This window comes from Indicator indicator, chromosome 7 (genome assembly GCF_027791375.1).
Source record: "Indicator indicator isolate 239-I01 chromosome 7, UM_Iind_1.1, whole genome shotgun sequence".
In the NCBI taxonomy this organism is placed as follows: Eukaryota; Metazoa; Chordata; class Aves; order Piciformes; family Indicatoridae; genus Indicator; species Indicator indicator.
The window spans coordinates 39,051,434-39,060,930 of NC_072016.1; positions in this window are offsets into that span (position 1 = coordinate 39,051,434).

The following is a 9,497-nucleotide window of genomic DNA, read 5'->3' on the forward strand; positions in this document are numbered from 1 at the left end:
TCCAGCCTGTTGAGGTCCCTCTGGATGGATCCCTTCCCTCCAGCCTGTCTGCTGCACCACACAGCTTGGTGTCATCAGCAAACCTGCTGATGCCTCTGTCCATGGCACCAACAAAGACGTTAAACAAGACTGGTCCCAGGACTGATCCCTGAGGAACTCCACTTGTCCCTGGCCTCCACTGGGACATGGAGCCATTGACAGCCACTCTTTGGGTGCAGCCATCAAGCCAGTTCTTTATCCATCTCGTGGTCCACCCATCAAACCCATGTGTCACCAGTTTGGAGAGCAGGATGTGGTGCAGGACAGTGTCGAAGGCTTTGCTCAGGTCCAGGTCAATGACATCAGTTGCTCTCCCCTCATCTATTAATGTTGTGACCTTGTCATAGAAGGCCACCAGGTTTGTCAGGTTTGTTAAGGTGCCCTGTGTTCTGTGCATTTCTCTGTTTTGGTTTAGCTGGTCAGAACCTCAGTTCTGTCTTTCTGAATAGAGAGGCACCTCTTATTGTCCTTCAAAGCACTGGAAGGAGACAAACTCATAGTTCATTTGAATGATAGCATGTTTGATAACTTGGTTGGTAGCTTTAATGCCAGAGGAGACAGTAACATCTGCTAGGGGTTCCCTGTGGATCCCTGTATTAATGTACAACAGAGTCAGCAATTCACTTCTAACTTGCACTGCTGGAAACTATGCCTTGGTTTCTACCCCTCACCCCTTCCACAAACTAACGTTATCCATGTTATTGCTGATAATTCCTGAGCTGTAATTACTTGAAGGGCTGAATTCTGGTGACTGTTGCAGTCTGTCTTGGCAACATCAAAGCAAGTTGGGAGGAACTTAGCTTTAATTAGAGGCAATCAGAGATTCCAGTAATTTCTCTGTTGGGGCCAGTTTCAAGGAGCTCTGTTGGCAATGTCTCAACTAGTTCAGGTTTTGCTAAATCTCCTGCAGGTGAAGTGTGCTGTAAAATCCAAGTCATGAGGAAGATAGAGTGGGTTTGCTGTAATCCTTGTTTGCCAAACTCACAGTCGCTCTCTTGAGATGAGGAGAAACTGGAAATGGGGTCATTTAGGTGGGTGGTTTGTGCATATGAAAAGGGTGAAGAATCAGGTGGAATGGGCAAGTTGCATGTTGGAAGCTCCCTGTGTATGCCTGGGACTCTCACAGTATTGTGGCTCTTCTGCAGAATCTCTGCCGTTTCAAGCTGAGATAAAATTGGATTTTAATACTCAAGCTGTAAAAATAAGTGCCTGTGTGTGGCAGCATTTGAACTGGAGAAGGGGAACCAGAGCCAGCTTCTACTGCAGGCTAGGATCTGGAATACCAAACCAAGAAATAAAAAAGTATCTCCTAAGCTTCAGTGAATTCTCTGCTCATGTTATTGGTTCTAATCAAGACAGATCTACTAAAAATTAATTATTTTTATTTGGGAACAGTCTTTGGTGCTAGAGAACCTTTATTCTTGCAGTAAACATGTAACAAAATCTAATGGCTTGAAGTCAAAATTGTTAAAGTTCAGATTGTAAATCAGCTGTAAAAATTTTACTGAAGGTAATCACCCTCTGTAATAAATTAGCCAGGGATGTCATAAATTTCTTGTCGTGTTGGAACTATTCATAACTAGAAGCATTTCTCAAACGTCGGATGCTTGAGCCACAGCTGATTGGAGTTACTGTGGTCCTGAGTTGTGAGTGCTGGGAGTGAAATGCTATGTGTGGTGTTCAAATGTGAGAGTCAGGGGAGTAGGCCCAGTGTAAAATGAGCCAATATTTGTTTGTTGGCTTCTGGTGGGTTCAAGAAGGAGCTTCTGGCTCTGCAGTCAGGAGTGTTTCTATTGCTGTACTTAGAATTATGGGATAAGGAAGGGGACTTGATGCCACATGCATTATCATAGAATCACAGAATAGTAGAGGTTGGAAGAGACCTCTGAAGACTGAGCCCAATACCTCTGCCAAAGCAGGATCACACAGTAGCACATCCAGATGGGGCTTGAAAGTTTCTAGAAAAGGAGGCTCCACAACCTCTTTGGGCAGCCTGATCCAGGGCTCCATCACCCTCAAAGTAAAGAAGTTTTTCATCATGTTGAGGTGGAGGTAGAGGTTTAATCCTAGTAGAATTAGGTCTTGGATTTGAATTTTGTAACTCTGGGGGCATTTGTGTTGAGGGGATGTAGTATATTTTTATGAGACAAAAAAAGGTGTGTATGAGAAATGCAATTGTCAGGGTGCCCTGATGGCCAGCAGCAGATTGGGACTGGGCAGCCAGTGGGGTGAGCAGGGTTGATATGGCAGGAACCTGCTAGCCAGTGCCTGTCCCAACACCCCATCCAGGGAGTGGGGCAGCCTCCAGGTAAGGTCACCTCTGTGGGGATGGGCCAAGCACTTGTGATAGAGCTGAAGACTGGCATCTTACTATCATGCAGGGGCATGTAGTAAGGAAACCTGGATGTGCCTCATCAAGAACTGTTTCAATGTGTCTGGAGAAAAGCCACAAAGCTGGTGAAGGGTCTAGAAAACAGGTCTGGTGAGGAGCAGCTGAGGGGACTGGCATTGTTTAGTCTGGAGAAGAGGAGGCTGAGGGGAGACCTCATTGCTCTCTACAACTCCCTGAAAGGAGGTTGGAGTGAGGTGCGGGTTGGTCTTTTCTCCCTAGTATCAGGTGATAGAAAGAGAGGAAATGGCCTGAAATTGTGCCAGGGGAGGGTTAGGTTGGAAATTCGGAAAAAATTCCTTGCTGAAAGAGTGGTCAGCGATTGGAAGAGGCTGCCCAGGGGAGGTGGTGGAGTCACCGTCCCTGGGAAAGTTCAAGAAAAGTGTGGACATGGCACTTTGAGACATGGTGGTGTTGGGTTAATGGTTGGACTTGGTGATCTTAGAGGTCTTTTCCAATCAAAACAACTGATGCTGCTGATTGTTTTTCTGCTTTGCCCATGCTTGAGTTTTGTTTGAGCTTTACTGGGCTGTTTTCCTTTGATAGTTGTGCATAAAATACTGCCAGAATTACCAGGAAAATGGATGGGTTTGGCTGCTTGCTTTGCAGTTTTTCTTGTCACCAGACATTGAATGTATATTGAATGTTGCAGAGCATGGCCAGGAAGGAGCGGTGTGACCCCTTCCTGGGAAAGGAGCCGGTCGCACTCTTGCAAATATGATTACCACCAATCTTTATGATGAAAACAAGCAAAGCCACATTTGCTGACTATTCAGTCTTTCCTGCCAGTTCTTTCTGAATCATCAGCTTTTAGAAAGAGCAATAGAAACTGAGCAAAGATCTAACTTTTACAGATAGTCATCTTCAAGTGTGACAGTTGTCATCTCTGTTACCTTGACTTTAGAGGCTACACAGTGATGCATGTAAACTGTTGACTCTTCCCCTGCTCTTGCAGTGAGTCATGGCCAGAATTCACATCAAAAGAGTTAGAAGCAGGGTGAATCATTTTGTGAATCATTTTTTGAGGGAGTAATATTTTAGACAACTTCCTGGCCTTTGGCCAGTAGGTTGCTCCTTGGAGAGATGTAAGAGCAACTGTGTAATTGGACTTCTTGGGTGTCAGGTGTTTGAAGGTGTGTGTTTGTTCACACTTACTTGTACCACTGGAGAGACGACCTCCTATGTTTTCTGTGTCTGCTGAGCAGTGAATCCTGATGTTGAATTTTTGGTTCATTACATTGGGCAGCTTTACATTCAAGAGCTGCTCAAAGGGAATCTGAATGTCCACTTTCTGCCTCTCCCCACGCTTGGCACAGGTTAAGACTTTATAAGCAGTTATGGGGCTGTCCTTTAAGACTGTATTTGCTACCTATCAAATTAACAGTGGAAGCAACCTCTTGAGATACGGTCCAATCCCCCTGCCAAGGCAGGTTCACCTAAAGAAGGTCATACAGGAACATGTCCAGACAGGTTTTGAATGTCTCCAGAGACAGCAACTCCACCACCTCCCTGGACAGCCTGTTCCAGTGCTCTGTCACACTTAAAGTTTCTCCTCATGTTTTGACAGAACTTCTTTTAGTGTGCTCTCTGTGAGCTAGAAAGAAATCATGAGGGAGGCAGAACACTGAAACAGGCTGCCCAGGAAAGTAGTTGAGGCCCCATCCACAGACATATTTAAGGTGAGGCTCAGCAAGGCTCTGGACAACCTGATCTAGTTGAGGATGTCCCTGCTGACTGCACAGGGGATTGACTACACGACCTCTGCAGGCCCCTTCCAGCACAACCCTTTTATGTCTCTATGAGCCAAGTTTGCTGTATCAAAGATAAATTTCAGTATGTTTGATTCTGCAGTTGCTGCTGTAGGATAAACAAGAAGGGAGGAAGAAAAAAGACTAATATAATTAGGAAAAGTGCTGACTATAGCTATGGAAGAGTCATTGTATGGGCAGGATAATCTGATCTTGACATAAATTGGATTAAAACTAAACTTATGTAAGGGCAAGGTAGTTATTACTGCTGGCTGTTGATACAGTGATTATGATCAGTTCCTGTTCAGTATGAGGGAGAAATTCTTTACAGTTAGGGAGGCAAGTCACTGGGACAGGTTGTCTGGGGAGGTTGTGGGTGTTCCTCCTTGGAGATGTTCAAGGCCAGAGTAGACAAGGCCTTGAGCAACCTGTTCTAGTGGAAGGTGTCCCTGCATATGGCAGGGGGTTCTGGTGTTACTACTTGAGCCTGAAAGTCACCTTTTGAATTCCTAGCAATTTGAAACTGTATAAATTTGTATTTTAAAATCAGAATAACATTGCTCTGACTTGTCCATTGTTGTTACTCTGGATTTTTTCATACCTGTGGTCTGCAGAATCCAGTTAGTCTTTTTTCTGTTTAGTCTCACTTAGTTGAACAAGGTAATTCTACTATTGTAAGATGGCAGTATTAAACCTGCATGTGGTATCAGAGAGCACTTGACAGGTGACAGAATCACGGAATTGTAGAATTTGGAAGGCATCTCTAGAAATGGGCCAGATGATTTGGCCCCTGTTTCCAGGGGCCAAAGCAGGACCACCTGGGGAAGGTCACACATGAATGCATACAGATGGGTCTGTATGGAGCCGGCTCCAGCAATCTCACAGCAAAGAAGTTTTGCCTCCTGTTGAGGTGGAACTTCCTCTGTCACAGTTTGCACCTGATGCCCCTTGTCCTGTTACTGGGCACTATTAAAAAGAGACTGGCCCCTTCTCCTTGATGCCCACCTTTAAGGTATTTGTAAACATTGATCAGATCTCCCCTCAGTCTTCTCTTCTCTAGACTAAGCAACCCCAGGTCTCTCAGTCTTTCCTGACAAGAGAGATGTTCTATTCTGTTAATCATCCTTGTGATCCTGTGCTGGACTATCTTCAGTACTTCCCTGTGTCTCTTAAACTGGGAGCCCAGAGCTGGACAGAGTACTCCACGTGAGGCTTCACTGGGGCAAAGCCAAGGGTCCTTTAGCACTGTGCATTTTATCTTTGCTCATGCACAGAGAGTCAAGGCACTGTCAGTGTACCAAGTGGGCTGCAGTGGTCACGGTTTCCAGTAGTCAGTGAGTTACATGTCCTTAATTGATTCAGATGATTCAGCCTGGATCATGAATCACACTGCACAGTGATTTGGATGTATCTGGGGTAGTAAGAGCCAAGTCATTTTAGTTTGCCCCAGAGGCTAAATTGATGTTCAGATCAAGTTCAATTAAGTTTTTTTCCACACTTCAACTATTCATTTTTCTTTTTCTGACAGCTTTATTTACTGTGTGCCCAAAAGGCCTGCCACCACTTTGGCATCCTGTCAAGAGCCTGAAGGCAGCACCTAGTTGCCATGTGCTTTGTATAAAAGTGTGAATGGACCTCTTTTTTCATTTACTTAATTTAGGAGATGTTGCTGGTGTTCTTGTCCCCATGAAAGCTGGTTAGTAACGCTGTAGATAGGAACTTACCTTGAGTTTGCAGGGAGATCATAGAATGGAGGTCAGAAGGGACCTCCAGAGATCATTGAGACCAACCCCCCTACTAAAGCAAGATCACCTCAGGCAGGTCACACAGGAATGCATCCAGATGGGTCTTAGAAGTCTCCAGAGAAGGAGACGCCACAACCTCTCTGGGGCTCCAGCACCCTCACACCAAAAGAATTTTCTCCTTATGTTGAGGTGGACCTATCTGGATTCCAGTTTGTGTCCATTTTCCCTTGTCCTTTCTCAGGACACCAATGAAAATAGTTATTTCATGTCCTGTGGTTAAAACATGATAGAAGGTTCTGTTTGTGTTTCTTGGTGTCCATCAGCTGATGGACAGCAAACCTTCGCAAGTTGCCTCTGAAATAAAATCTTTCTAATCATCTTGATGATTAAAATCTGAATTAAAAATGTCAGAGGTTGGGTTTTGTATTATGAGTATTGTTATTCTCTGGGTTTCAGTTCAGTGGTTAAACTTGCTGCATGTTGGGCACATGGAATTCCAGCTCTTTGAGCTTCACACGTTTATAGTGGTATGTATTGTTGAACTACATATGTGACTTTGTGGAGGGACTTCCTGATTTAGAATCATAGAATCAAGAAGGTTGGAAGAGACCTCAAGGATCATCGAGTCCAACCTGTCACCCTACACCTCATGCCTATCTAAACCATGGCACCAAGTGCCACGTCCAATCCCCTCTTGAACACCTCCAGGGATGGTGACTCCACCACCTCCCTGGGCAGCACATTCCAATGGCCAACCACTCTCTCTGTGAAGAACTTTCTCCTCACCTCCAGCCTAAACCTCCCCTGGCGCAGCTTGAGACTGTGTCCTCTTGTTCTGGTGCTGGTTACCTGGGAGAAGAGACCAACCCCCTCCTGGCTACAACCTCCCTTCAGGTAGTTGTAGACAGCAATGAGGTCACCCCTGAGCCTCTTCTTCTCCAGGCTAATCACCCCCAGCTCCCTCAGCCTCTTCTCATAGGGGTTGTGCTCGAGGCCTCTCCCCAGCCTCGTTGCCCTTCTCTGGACATGCTCCAGCAATTCAACATCTTTCCTAAACTGAGGGGCCCAGAACTGGACACAGTACTCAAGGTGTGGCCTAACCAGTGCTGTGTACAGGGGTACAATGACCTCCCTGCTCCTGCTGGCCACACTATTCCTGATGCAGGCCAGGATGCCATTGGCTCTCTTGGCCACCTGGGCACACTGCTGGCTCATGTTCAGGCATGTTTGTTTTGTACTTCTTGATTTGTTTTGTACACCTACAATTTCGCTCAGGATGGAGGTCTTCACTTCATAGTGTTCACAAAGTCTCAATACATTGCAGCTGTGTGCTTAAATGACACACAAGAAAGTGCTCCTGGTGCACAGGAAGCCAATTGTTGTGGAGAGCAAGCAGAGATGCAATTAAATCAACTTCTACATCTCTACAAACCTAAATAGATCTGTATTCTCCACAGGCTTGACCATTAGCCTGTCTTCTTGCTCTACATGTGTAATGATGACTGTCCAGTCACCAAAGTGTGGGCAGGTAAAAGGCATCTCAGGCATCTTGCTTGAGAAAGGCAGGTAACACATGTAGCCCAATAATATCACTTTGCAGTTTTCACTGTTTTATCCCATCAGTGTTTGTGTTTATCCCTGAGTGTTCCAGCTGAGGTTTCTGTTCAGATGGCACTCTGACCCATGGCAGAACAGTTTGTGAGGGCTTGTTCCCCGCGGGGAACATCTGATGTAAACCTTGCCACACAAAGTGATTTTCCATGCAGGTTGCAACACTGCCTTTTCATTTGCTTAGCATTGGTAAATGCTGTCCATGCTGAAGCTTTTCTTGCCAATGTTTTGGTTTTTTTCCCTGCGTGATTTCTGTGAAAGTTAAGTTTCTTTGTTTTAATTGAGGCAAAGTGTGAGGATTTTTGCCTCAATTCTCAGTAGTGCAGAGCTCAGTCTGACCTGTTGTGCTTGGGTTAATTAAATTTGGGGCCTGTTTCCAAGCGGTGTGGAGAGCTTAGATGAGCCTTGTAGTGCACCCCTCCAAATGCTACCCTGTGCTTCTGGAGATTAAAATGCTCTATTAAGGGACTGATTAAAACATAAAATTAAATTGCATATCATCTTTTTGGTTCCAAGCTTAGGTTAATTAAAAGTTAAATTGCCTGTAACACCTTCCACTTTCTATACTTCAGTGCCTTCCCATATGATCAGATGGAACTGCAAAGCTTAAACTTCAGCTTAACACACTGGTACATGAACAATGAGAATTAAATAATGAAGTCTAGGTACTGGTCAATTAGAATGACAAGAGACACATTATTAAAGAGATGTTTGTATAAATCATATAAATTTAATATTTATAGGATAAGTACCTTCTATTTTGTACAACAGTGGCAGTTATTTTAAAGAGGAAAGAAAGGTTCTGTGCTGAATGAAGAATTGGAAGGAATTGTGATGATCTAACTAGTGAAATTACACAGAAGAAACTGGTTTGGAACTGCTTTTAGAGAAACAGAATTCCCAAATTACTGTAGTACTTCAGTGGCTTTCTTACTGCCTGGATCAAATGTCCTGCTCAAAGTGGTTCCTGGCTGTTATTCATTACCTTATGAGTTTGTATGTTCTAATTTTAAAGTTTCAAATCATAAAGATCAGGCCATGAAGAGGGACTATTAAGCAGTTGTGAAGATGCAGAGTGATCTTGAAAATGAGCATTGAAGGATTCTACTGCATGTGCTGATGATGCAAATTTGGCTGGGTGTCTTTGTGTGTGTATATATTTATACATAAAGGAAGTAGAACTCCACTGAGCAGGTTTTGTTGACAGTTGCAAACTTGTGCTTTATTATTATTTATTTGGGGACTCATTCCATCTCATTAAAGACTTTGGGTAAACTACTACTGGGTCTAAAGCTCTGTGTCAGATCACTTTTAACAAGGATGGGCTTTAGGGATCATAGGATCCAATGTGCAGTGAATGCATTTGTAGGTAGGATCCCCTGTCCCTTGCGGTTCGTGTTTCAGAATTCCTAACTGGAAGATAATTACTCTGTTTACTGAAGCTTATTCCTTTCATGCCATGATTTTCTTCTTTCTTAGACTATGTACTTGACAAGCTGGTCTCCAAATTTATCACACATGCTTAAAATCATCTGAGGAACCAAATAAAGGCATTTTTCCTTAAAGGCTGGAATGTCCTTGAAGCCTGGGGTTTTGCAATAGAGTTCTGAGTAGGAATGGATTTTTCTCTGGTTCTGCTCTATCTTTCAGCAAATTTTCCTCCACTTCAGGTAGGAAATGGAGTGTATCCTGCTCTGAGTGGAAAAAAAAGAGCAGCAGAACCAGAGCAAATAGTTCTGGGAAGCATTTGAGGCTTATTTTTTTCAGTTACTCCAGTATTAAGAATATTCTAGGGGTTTTTTTTCCAAAGCTGGAATTGTGAAGCTTTGCTGGCTTTTGTTGTCCCAAGGGAATAGACTGCTTTTGTACAGCAAAATCATTGAGGCAGAAATTTATGGGAGACCTGATATATGCAGGGGACTTCAGACTGTCAGGGTGAGGGGACTGAAAACCACTGGCTTACAG